The sequence below is a fragment of the Lynx rufus genome, unplaced genomic scaffold, assembly GCF_022079265.1.
Source record: "Lynx rufus isolate CCGP_SWC_20201006 ecotype Redwood Valley unplaced genomic scaffold, mLynRuf1.p SCAF_6, whole genome shotgun sequence".
NCBI classification, from domain to species: Eukaryota; Metazoa; Chordata; class Mammalia; order Carnivora; family Felidae; genus Lynx; species Lynx rufus.
In genome coordinates, this window is record NW_025814878.1 from 74,071,028 (window position 1) to 74,083,990 (window position 12,963).

Consider the following 12,963-nt stretch of genomic DNA (forward strand, 5'->3'; position numbering starts at 1 on the left):
CTGAAACTTAATCACAATGTCAGGTTTAATCACAGAAAGATGAAGTGGTAGGCCTGGTCATAACTGTGAAACCTTGAGGAAGTTACTTATCCTCTCTGTGCCTCAGTTTCCACATCTGCAAAATGGGATAATAGAATTTCATAGGATTGTGAGAATTAGATGAGTTAAGATACATAAAGTTCCCAGGACAGCGTTGGCCACACAGAAAGCATCTTAAGAGTTTGTTGCTGGTGCACCTGGGTGGCTCGGTTGGTTAAGCCTCTGACTCTTGATTTTGGCTCAGGTCATGATCTCACAGTTTGAGAGTTCAAGCCCCGCGTCAGGCTCTGTGCTGACAGCTCGGAGTCTAGAGCCTGCTTCAGATTCGGTGTCTCCCTCTCTCTCTGCCCCTCCCCTGCTCGTGCTCTGTCTCTGTCTCTCTCTCTCTCTCTCTCTCTCTCAAAAACAAATAAACATTAAAAAAAAAGAATTGTTAAAAAATAAATAAATAAAATACAAATAAAAAAAGAATTTGCTGCTATTAATCATCACTATTACTAATGTTATACTAATGTAGCTAATACCTGTACATGTAAGCATGGTACTAACCGCTAGGTACCCCCAATATACATTCTCCCTTTTTTCTACTTTCTACAGTGACAGAACCCCATGGTTTTAGCTGAGCACATGCCCACACAGAATAAATACTACATTTCCCAGCCTCCCTTACCTCTAGGTGCATTTATACCTACCCTACCCATGGAGAATAACCTCTAGGATACTGCCTGGTGGTGGAGATCTAAGAACTTCTGAAAAACACTTCCGACCAATTTTCCTTATTCAAGAGCATCATTCCCTTCATCCCTATTCCCAGAGGAACTTGGTGTTGCCAATTCCTGAGCCTTTGGGTAATTGTGCAACATAAATTGGGCTGGTTCTTGGCCACTCCACTGCCCCTTCCAGGTTCTGTTTTTCCAAGCCTATTAAGCCCTTTACCTTCCAGAGTCCAACACTTTGTTCATGTGGTCTCCAATCCCACTCTCCCCATCCTTGAGTATTTAGGCGTCTACAAAAGAGGATCCCCTAACATTTTAGTGGGGTTTAGGGAAGGAACAAAAATAGATGCTTATGTTCAATTCTCTCTTTTTCCAGAACTTTCAGGTGCCATTTTCTATAAAAACTCTCCCAGTGCACCACTTAGTTCACCCCCTGGCATTTAAATTCTGGCCTAAATAAAAGAAACAAAGTTACTAGGCACCTTCTTACATAGTTTTATATTGTTATTTCATTCTTACACTGTTATTTTACCCACCATGTAATTATGCTTTGGCCCCATAAGTGTACTGGGATTTCCTTAAAGGCAGAGACCACATCTTAAAAGTTTTAGTACCTTCTAGAGCAGTAGTTCTCAAACTTGGCTGCACATTTGAATCACCTGGGGACCTTTTAAAACTCCAACACCCTGGCCGCACCCAGAGCAGTAACCCAGAATCTCTGGGGTGAGACCCGAATCTCTGGGGTGTCCTGCAACACAGGGGCCAGGCAGAGAAGCACCACTGTGAACAGTGCTGCTGCTGTCTGGAGACCCACTTCAAATACTTATCCCACGTGTGTACACATACAACTGAAAGGCATCTACCTTCCTGGAATGGCATCTCTGACAAATTCTTAAGGCACCGTAAACTGGTCACAGGAAAATAATCTGAGTAATCCCAGGACATAGTAAAGAAGTGCCTTAGCCCAAGACAACGTTTGGAGGACACTTTAACAGTAAGCACTTACTTCCTGCACCCACCGCTCAATGTAGCAATGGTAAGCGTCAATGGGGGCCTTTCTCTGCTGAGCACGCTCCCGCCCACCGCTGCCTTCATTATCCCTTTGTTACTTGTGAGCACTTGGCCTCGCAATCCAGATCACATGCTTGAAGGGACGCAGGGCTGTTTTGAGTGGCAACCTTCCAGTTCTGCAGAAACTATAAAACTGACCCAAACAAAGAAAACTGGTGGAGTTGCCAGGCAGCAGAGACTCCAGAATATCTATATAGGAAAGGCTTAGGAGAAGCATTGTGGTTGGAGAATAGAGCCAGACAGCTTGTCCTAATCTTACATTTTCATAGCTACCCTGCTGTTTTAACTTAGATTTTATGTATGCATGAGGTGGTTTGGGGAAACTGTGAAGATTAAAGTCACCTCAAGCACCCCTGAGACCTCAACATTAGCAAAATCAGGAACCACAGATCCTGCACCATCAACCGAGGCCTGTTCATTGCCTTTTTTGGCTGTCCTCCAGAGGCTGGACATCAGGCCACTTAGGGCTGCACACATAGTGATGGCAAGAAAAGGACAGGCAAGGCCAAACTGTGACAAACCACTAAAGCCTCCAAAAGGAGACCCACGAGAAGGCGGCGGGGGGGACAGATGCTGTGTGATCTGGAAGGGAGAAAATATATCCAATGCTACCCACTGGGCCGAATCCTTTAGCAGAATTAGGGAGGAGAGGCTGTTGCTATTGAACAAAGCCTCTGCTAGAAACCACAAATAGATACAAATAATACCAGAAGGGGACCTAAAAAAAACAAAACTGAACAAGGAAATCCTGACACGTTAGATCCATGTCTTGCAGTGAGAAGAGTGGACCTACAGCTCTTCACCATTTCTTTTTTTTTTTTTTTTTTCAACGTTTATTTATTTTTGGGACAGAGAGAGACAGAGCATGAACGGGGGAGGGGCAGAGAGAGAGGGAGACACAGCATCGGAAACAGGCTCCAGGCTCTGAGCCATCAGCCCAGAGCCCGATGCGGGGCTCGAACTCACGGACCGCGAGATCGTGACCTGGCTGAAGTCGGACGCTTAACCGACTGCGCCACCCAGACGCCCCAGCTCTTCACCATTTCTGAACAGAAGTGCAGTCATTGTAGCCACAGTATCTAACTTTTCTTTTTTTTTTCTTTTCTGTCTTTGTCTTGTAATCTCGACACCCAACGTGGGACTTGAACCAACGACCCGAGATCGAGAGTTGCAAGCTCCTCTGACTGAGCCAGCCAGGTGCCCCTAACTTTTCTCTTTTTATATACAGAGTTAAAACACACTGTGAGCAGAGTTGCAACCTTCAGTATTGAAAGTAGAAAAGTAAAGTAATTATTTTATATAATTAAAATATTAATTACAGAATTAATATTATAGAATTAAAAACAGAACAATGAAAAGCTCAACGGCTACATGGTCCTTGGGAGGAACCTCCAGAATCTTTGACAAAAGTAAAAGGTGACTTCTTCAGACAAATGACTGATTTGCTCTATCAGACTTAGGAAACTGTTAGTTGAGAATGCTACAGAACTTCTCTCTTTAATGTCTACCTATCAGTATTCAATTTAGATCTGAATAGATATAAAATGGTGTATGCCATTTAAATGTTCCTTTCTCCCTGTTAAGAATTAACATGTTTCCAAAGTGATTTAAAAGTTTCCTTTCGAATTTTAAGGAGCCCCCACGTCTTCCAGAACAAAACGCTCAAATTTAGCAGCTACAGGGTCTTGATTAATTAAGAATGTAATACCGTGTTTGTGTTTCTGGCTTAGAAACTAGTGTCTTTGTTTCTGCTGGACTCCCTGTTGGCAGAGACCAGAAGAGGAAAACATGAGGGTTAAATGAGCAGCGTGCCCAGAAATTGAGAGTGGGAGAAATCCCTTATTACCAATGATGCTTGAGTGTCCCGGAGCCAAAACTGCAGAAAAAGAATCTTTTGGCTAATTTAAGGTTGGCCAGATGCCACCATTTCTGGCTGGTGGCCAGAGGACCTCGGGGGGAGAGGGATGGCAGGACGCCACCAGAGAAGGTCAAGCACTTCATTGCTAAAGCTGCCTTTGGGTGTAGCTGCTCACTAGGAAACTGAAAACTTTTTGTCCAACAAGCTTCCCAAGTGATTCCTTAGCACATGACATTTGCCAACCTTTACCTAACTGATCCCTTATCCACTCTGCCAATCAAAGCAACCAAGAAATTTCATCTACACTAAACGGGAACAGAAAACAAAGCACTCGCTCCAATCCTCTAGGACTTTACATACGAGGCTTCGTTCAACAAATACCTGTCAAATGACATTAAGGCTATCTTCCATGCGGGGCTGTTTGTACTGGCTACTTCCAATTGGACTGGAAAATCATTTTTCCTGGTGAATTTAATTATTACATGAATTTCTAATTGCACTGAAGTCACTAGACAGTGGAATTACAAGTTAGAAATGAAGCACAGACTGTAGACCTATGTAACAACCTACGCACTTAGATTCAAACCTCTTGAGACAGGTACGTGACCTCAGGTAAGTGACAATAACAGCTCAATATCTGAGAGCAGTGTCAACACAGGGTTAACATGCCCATCAGGCAAGCTACTTCTAGAGGGAAAAGCATTCTCAGTTGTAATTTAATGGGCTTGTGATTGGCTTCCTCGAGCTGAACAGCACAGAATTGGGGGGGCGAGGGACTCCCAGATCTACAATCTGAAATGTATATGAGAATTGTTATCCTGCTGACCCCCTTTCATCCCTGATACTTTCTGAGATCTAAAAAGAAAAACCTTATAATTCCAAAAGTATATTTGAATCAAATAAGCAGCAATTCTGAATATATGAAAAGTTAAAAACAAAAATCACCGGCTGCAATATGTAAAAGTTAGAAAGTGAGCTGTCCAAAATAAAACAATTAATAATATCTACTGCCTCCACATTCAAGAAATACTAAATACTGAAGAAAAGTGTGTGTTCTTCCCATTGTCAAAAGTACCAGCCTGGGGCGCCCAGCTGGCTCAGTCAGTAGAGCATGAGACTCTTGATCTTGGGGTTATGAGTTCGAGCCCCACATTGGGTGTGGAGATTACTTAAAAATAAAATCTTAAAAAAAGAAAAAAAAAAAAAGGTACCAGTCTGGAAGAGGAGATTCATAAGACTTGACACCAGATTTAAATCGGAAGCTAATTTCACAGCATCATCCTTAATATTAAGGACATATGATATATGGCATACTGGACAGTGAAAGTGTAAAACAAAGGATCTTTCACTCTCCTTAACGTGTTTTCAATATAGTTTCATTTTTCTAATTCTTGTGATGTTTACAAAAATATGACTTAATTTTTATAGGTTCTGACAATAATGACCTATAATCCCATTTTTTCTGGTCTCCTTCAATTCAAGCCTATCTCCTAAGCCCTGTTGGTGCTCATATTTGATAATTTTAAAAGCCTGCCATTGTCAAATAAGGTTGAGAAAAACTGGCTTAAGGGCATTACACTCGGATGTTCAAAATGTCAAAGAGAACACCTGTTGGCAGCTCTAACATTTACTGTTTGATCAGCTATGGAAAAACAGAAAAACTAGTTGAAGCAGCAGCTGCCATCCCAGAACAACTTAATGCACTAATCAGAAAACGTGTTCACAAAAGAATCACAAAAAGAATTTTTAAGAACTTTTTCATAGGGGTTATCGATGGCTACTGATGGGTTATTCCTACTCAAATCAAAGCCCTTAAGCATTGTTCATTAAAATTCCTTATATATTCCTTCCATTCTTCATGTTTTATAAGAGTCACTCATTTACAAGTAGAAGGAAAAACAACATAATGCAAAAAGCTCAGAACCGGGTTCTGGGAAGCTTGAGCTTGGGATCTGACTCACTCACTCACCACTCAACAGTTTGGTACTATCTAACTTCTCAGAACTTCAGTTTCTAGATTATGTGGAGGACTAGATCCAGGTTTCTCAACCTCAGCTTTATTGACATTATGGGAGGGAGGGGCTGCCCTGTGCACTGTAAGACCTCTGTATCTCTGACCTCTACCTACTACATGCCAGTAGCAACCCCCTGTTGTGACAAACATGTCTCTAGACTCCTGTCTCCAGTTGTGCAAAATCACCCCCAGTTGAGAATCACCAGACTGATTCCAGCTCTGATATTCTACAAAATATATTCAATCTTATTTTCTTTTTTTTTTTTTTAATGTTTATTATTTTTGAGAGACAGAGGAGCAAGCAGGGGAGGGGCAGAGAGAGAGGGAGACACAGAATCAGAAGCAGGTTCCAGGCTCCCAGCTATCAGCACAGAGCCCAACGAGGGTCTCAAACTCACAGACCGAGAGATCATGACCTGAGATGAAGGCTGCTTAACCAACTGAGCCACTCAGGTGCCCCTTCAATCTTATTTTCTTAAATGTTATTTGTTAAGACACTGGTCAACATGCCAATTGTGAGACATGATTTTGATTTTTAGATAAATTAAAATACAATAACAACTTGTACCAATTCTAATTTTAGTAGATTCTAAAGTCTTTTGGGAATGAAAAGTCACAAAAGAACATCAAAACAATTTATAAGGAAAACAAATGTAAATGAAGTATATTTCAATAATATTTTCATCCCATTTTCTAGCGTAACTCCTTGAACTGGAAAAAAGAGATAAAGGACACATTTAAAATCCTTTTATTTTATATTATTTTATTTTTAATCTAGTCTATCCAATGTGTACTTTTAGAGGCTCTCATCCATGTGAGGTGCCTGGGTGGCTCAGTCAGTTAAGCGTCCGACTTCAGCTCAGGTCATGATCTCACAGTTTGTTAAGTTTGAGCCCCACATCGGGCTCTGTGCTGACAGCTCAGAGCCTGGAGCCTGCTTCAGATTCTGTGTCTCCCTCCCTCTCTGTCCCTCCCCTGCTCACACTCTGTCTCTCTCAAAAATGAATGAACGTTAAAAAAAAATTTTTTTTTTATATAGAAAACAAAGGGCCTTGTAATACCAAGAGCAATATAAAGTGCTTGACTTTTGGGAAGAAAGACATTTAAAGCTAACAATTCTTTTAAAATATTTTTTAATAAGCATATTAGGAAAAAAGTTTACACCATCTCAATACCTGGTTTTACTCTAAATTCATGGAACATTTAAATATCTTACAACCTACGTCTGGTGTTCAATCTGCTATGAAGTCATAAATGTATACACTTCATAGGGAAAATAAATCACGTACTGCATTTCCCTCAGGAATTGCCATTATTTTACCAAGTTTTTGCTTCAGTAAAATTAGTTTCAACTGCCTAGAAGCCAAGCGTTCTTTCACAGATTGATATTCCTGACATTATGTCCGCGAGGATGATTATCACCCAAGTAATCCTTTCTCTGCAGAAGGTCACTTTTGCTGTTGAAGAGGTTAATTTCATAATTCACGTAAAAGTATTAGAGACTTGTCAAAAGATTTTTCCTTTCATCCCCCAAATTTAAAACTTATACTGGAAAAAGACTTATGAGAAAATTAAGGGCCTAACGTGCTCATGATTCTCAAAGGACAGAACAATTGCTATACTCCTAAAACCCTTAAATATAAAGGAAATTGAAACATAAAGCAAATGTACTCCTCTTTTGAAAAGACACACAATCACCAAGAATACCAAAATATGAGCTCATAAGGAACATCTAGCTCTTTCCTTTACTGATGAGGCCACAGAGGCTGAAAATCAACTCCCAAATACTGGCATATTATAGAGGAGAACATATCTTCTCCACATGCCTGCCCTAGTTTTCCTTCCTGAATCCAGTGTATTGAAGTGTCTGGTTATACAATTTCTATGATATTTACATAGGAAAACAAACAAGTGGTTATATTCATTTTCCCAAGCTGCTAGGACAGGCCACAGTTGTGGTGTACAGGAATGAATATAGTAATGGAAAACCATCAAATCCCATGAAAAGGCAGATGTTTGGGCCAACAGACTAATTCGGCAAGTCCTCTGCTATTCCTTTTCTCACCTAAGTTTCCCCCAATAAGTGAACCAAAACAGAGCCTTACGAACCACAGCCCAGCAATGTTCACATTCATATAGAATAGTATTAAATAAAAACGTACGCTAAACCTGACATACCAAAGGGTTACGTGAATAAAACACAGACAATATAGAGAAGGACAATAATGAGGACAGATTTTGTATGACACGTGGAATCTTATATATATATGTATGTATATATATGTATATGTATATATATATATATGTATATATATGTATCTTATATATATGTGACATTCAACATAAAATCATACATACCCTAAAAAATCAACTACTTTTTGAATTGCCCTCTCCTACCCACTGTTTCCCTAGAACACACCTAGTTCTAACTGTTCTCCCAAGCAAGGGATCCCTTGCTTAAAGAGGCTAAAGCTGGCATTTGGTGTGCAATGTGTCAAAGAGGTCAAACTATCTATTTTCAGTTTTCAAACCACCCCTATTATTTTGTTCCATCAAAGGATAAGGAAGGAGAAAAATGGTTGAGTGGTGGTAAACTCACCCATCTGGATTGTCTGGAGTACAAAAGAGCTCTCTCTCTCTCTCTCTCTCTCTCTCTCTCTCAACAGCATGGTCCCTAATTACACAGCTCCTTCTCTTTAATATTAAGTAGCATTCAGCATCACAGTAGTAAGTCAGTAACCTGCAATTCTTCAAATTCTCCCTTCTGATGGAATTTAAAAGGCTCCTCGGCAGTTCCAGGGTATTGGTACCAGGCCAACAAGGACAGTGTCATTTCAAAGTGTAGGCTGCCACCTACCGACTGTGATCCATTCTCTCAACACTCAGCTCCTCCCCAGAAAGCTAAACAATTCCTTGCAAGATGTTCTTTGCTATGCCATTTAAAGCAATGCATTCAACTATATCAATATAATCTTTTAAATACAAATGCTTTTAACTTCAAAAAATACAAACATGCCTCTGTATAGCTAAACACCCTGGCCTGTACTCAAAAGGGCAGAGAATTATTTTTAAAAGATACATGCCATTTTTTTAATACAGAAAAAGTTCTATTTTAATATATTTCTCTCCACCATTCCCTTTATTCTTTACTCTTAAAAATTGAAGCTCACTCCTTCTCATTACACAGAGCTGGTGATTTAATTGTTCACATTGATCAACCTGGAATTATTCAAAACTTCAAGTCATAGTCCTAAAGTGCTTAGAAAAACTCACAGCAGCTGCTGACAATAAAGCTAAAAAAGCTAGCCCTTAATTAGCTCAACCCCCTGTCGTAGAAACATAAATCTGCAGGTGCCCTCTAGGAGTAGATGACTTTTTCAAGTGAGAGTTTCTCCCTGTTTTAACCTTTTTAAAAGAAAAATAATCAGACTAACCAACATCATTAAAGGGAGATAAGGAAATCCCCTCTCCCAGGCAATAGGCCACTGTCTTGGTGAGAGGGTGAACCACATTCACTTAATAAGTACTGCCAGACACAATATTAGGAGCTAGGGATGCACAGATGACTTAAATATCTGTTGCCTTCCTGAAGTTGTCCGCTGCAGAGATCTGGTAGGGACGCAACTGCAATGCAACCTGCAATATGTGAAAAACATGAAATCTGAACAGTGAAAACTAGCACTTGGGTTTGTTTGGGAGGGTCAGGAAGAGCTCCAGAGAGGAAGCTTCTGAAGGCAAAATTGGAGCTTACCAAGTAATCAGATGGGAGAGAAAGATCCAAATGATGTGTGCAAAGGAAGAGAGATGGAACAAAAGGCAGAGGCTCAGAGAAAACATCTAGCAATTCAATATGGGTAAAGAATAAAATGAATTAGGGGTGCCTGGGTGGCTCAGTCAGTTGAGCGTCCGACTTCAACTCAGGTCATGATCTCACGGTTCGTGAGTTCGAGCCCCGCGTCGGGCTCTGTGCTGACAGCTCAGAGCCTGAAGCCTGCTTCAGATTGTGTCCCCCTCTCTCTCTGCCCCACCCCTGCTTGTGCTCTGTCTCTCTCTGTCTTTCAAAAATGAATAAACATAAAATATAATTTTTTTAAAGAATAAAATGAATTAAAAAAAAAAGAATACAATGAATGAGGTTAGGTAGGTAGGTAGAGGGCAGAGCTCAGTCTTTTGTACATCCCACCAAGAAATGTGCCTTTTAGAATTATCACAGCAAAGTAGGGACTGGAGGGAGGGTGATTGCTAAGAAAAGGGGTAAAAATGTCCAAGCAGGGAGGATTAAGGATCTGAAAGCAGACCAGGGAACAAGAATACAGAGACCATATCAGAGACAAGCTGTGAAGATGAATTTGTAGGACGTGACTGGGGGTGAAGAATGAGAAAGGAGGAAGAGACTAGAATTCCCCCAGTTTCTGGCTCAGGTAACTGAATGGATAGTGGTATGTTCACTGAGACAGGAAATACAGTGGGAGCCGTGGATTTGCTGGGTGGAGTTTGAAAACCAGAGTTTGGAAATGCTGAGTTTGAAGTGGCTGGAACACTGAGGTGAAGGTGTACCGTGGAACAATGAATACACAAATCTGAAGCCCAAGCCAGAGGTCTAGACTGGATTTAGAAAATCTGAAGTCACTTGTGTGTGAGTAGCGGGGGACGTGGATGAAATGCCCCAGACAGAATGGGTACAGTGAGAAGAGCACCATGGATGAGAGAGAACCTGGCAGACAACCAACAGAAGACTCGCCAGCTTAAACAAGCGCTCGGCATGTTACCACATTGGCTAAGGCAAGACAGACTAGTGAGGGCTAGAATCTGCTCAGAAGCATAGCTACACCAGATGTAGACAAGACTAAGTAAACAAAAGTATAATTTGACCTCTGGTTTCCAGTTCCACATGCAAAGAGCTTGGAAGTACCCACTCTGTCCTAACAGCAAGCAAAAAGCTGAACAGACTAAAAAATCAACAACTCTTGCCCACAAGGCAAGGGACGACACAGAGCAAACTGTTGTCCTCAAGACTAAAGAGACAGACAGATGAATATAGGGAATCTTGACTTACCAGAGCAGAGACTGACGAGCAAAAACCACTGCAAGAGCCAGTGCCAGGATAGGAAAACTTGAACTGTACTTGAGGAATTGATGGAGGTTCAGTGTGTAAAAGTCTGAGAGTTAAAAATTCCAAGGAATCCAGTCAGAGAGAGGCCTCCACAGTTCTATGAGGCTCTCCTCCAGGAGCTCTGATAAACATCGGAGAAAAATCCCCTGTTGCTTCCAGCTGGGGAAGCGGACAAGGAGCCATTTTGAAACTTGCCACAGCACTCCCTTTTTTCTTTTTTTTTAATGTTTACTTATTTTTGAGAGAGAGCATGAGCATGAGCGGGGGAGGGGCAGAGAGTGAGGGCAACAGAGGATTTGAAGTGGGCTCTGAGCTGACAGTAGCAAGCCCAATGCAGGGCTTGAACTCACAAACTGCAAGTTTATGACCTGAACCAAAGTTGGACACTCAACCTACTGAGCCACCCACGTGCCCCACAGCACCCCCTTCTTAAAAAGGCCTGACCTCAAGTGAAACCAGTTGACTAGAGCCTAATCTGCTGGGTATGTATAATTAGTGTAATTGACATGGGAAAAGGAAAATGGCCAACTCTAGTCAGCTCCATCCATCCTGTCCCACCTGACAGGGAAGAAAAAACACTTGTGAAGTTCACAGTCCAGAGGCATTGGCTCAATAAAGGACTTAGACCTATCACAAGGCTATATAATGCTTCCCATCCCCATACACCTCACTCCCGCATCTCTAAAGGCCTATGTACAGCAATTCCTTTTACCCAGTGCATCATGTCTAGCTATCAAGAGAAAATTACAAGGCAAACCAAAAACCAAAAATCACAATTCGAAGAGACAGAGTAAGCATCAGAACCAGACATGGCAGGGATTGGAATTACCAGACCAGGAATTTAGAACAACCATAATTAATGCGCTAAGGGCTCCAGTGCATAAAGTAAACAGCATGTAAGAACTGATGGGCAATGTAAATAGAGCTGAAAATCCTAAGAAGAAAACAAAAGTATAATTCTATGTTTTAAACATTAGTTACTATATGCAAATATACTCAGATATATTCAAATATGGTCTAGAAGTGTGTGCATCAAGATGGGTACCATTGTTTTTTTTCATACTTTAGAAGTATGGGCAATTTTTATGTTCTCCTTTATGCTTTTCTATATTTTCCATATTTTCTACAATGCATATGCATTGCTTTTGAAATCAAATGTTTAAAGGTTTTTAATTTTTTTTAAGAGCTAAAGTTTGTCGGAGTCTGAATTCGCTGGAACTAATTGAGATAGTGTGAGGTAGTTGAGATTGGCCCAACCATCTCAAAATCTAAACAGCTGTTAGAAACAGGAGACAACAGAGGGACAGGACTCAGAAAATCAACCTGCTATAAAGAGAAAAGGACTTCCTGGTAAACAAGATGGGCCATGCCATGGTATCTTGGATCCAAATATAATATAACCTCAGAGAAGAGTAGAACAAGAAGGAACAACAATTAGGAAAAAATTATCGGAAAGACCCTCCCTCCTTACTTGCATGCACCCATGAGCTTCAGAGGGCAGTGGCAAAGGTAAGAAGAAAGGTAGGAGTCAACTCCTCCCCCTAAACATAAGTGCTTTCCTGACTTCCAGATCAGTTAAGACTCAGAGAAGAAATGAATGAAGTCAAATCACCTCAAAGTCACCCCTAACAATAAGGAGTTGAAATACATTCCTTACACAGTAAGTCAGGGCAGGGCAGGAGTGGGGGGTGCTGGGATGGGCCAAAATGTACTCTAACAGTTTGAAGTCTGAGTCAAATGAAGTAAGTGAAAGCAATAGACAGAAATCAATCACATGCCAAGCAAAAGGCATTGATCAGCCGAGGTAAAATATCTGGAAGGATAATGGGACCGTTAATTTATGGGTCAACTTGGCTAAGTGATGGTGCCCAGTTATTTGGTCGAATACCAGTGTAGATATTACTATGAGAGTATTTTTTAGATGTGATTAACATTTAAATCAGTAGACTTTCAGTGAAGCGAATGAGTCTTCATAATACGGATGGGCCTCACCCAATTATTTGAAGGCCTTGGGAGAAGAGGCAGGTCTCCCAAACAAGAAGAAATTCAGACTGAAGACTGCAACACAGAAACGCTGCCTGGGTTTCCAGCTTGCTGGCTTACCCTACAGATTTCAGACTTGCCAGCCCCCTCACTGTGTGAGTCAATTCCT

The 12,963-nt window shown here is 41.1% G+C and overlaps 1 protein-coding gene across 1 annotated transcript in view; it reads right to left on the bottom strand.

Annotated features, from left to right (window-relative positions):
* Positions 1 to 12,963, bottom strand: part of BCKDHB (branched chain keto acid dehydrogenase E1 subunit beta) — a 203,976-nt gene that overhangs the window by 176,251 nt on the left and 14,762 nt on the right. The window lies entirely within an intron of this gene.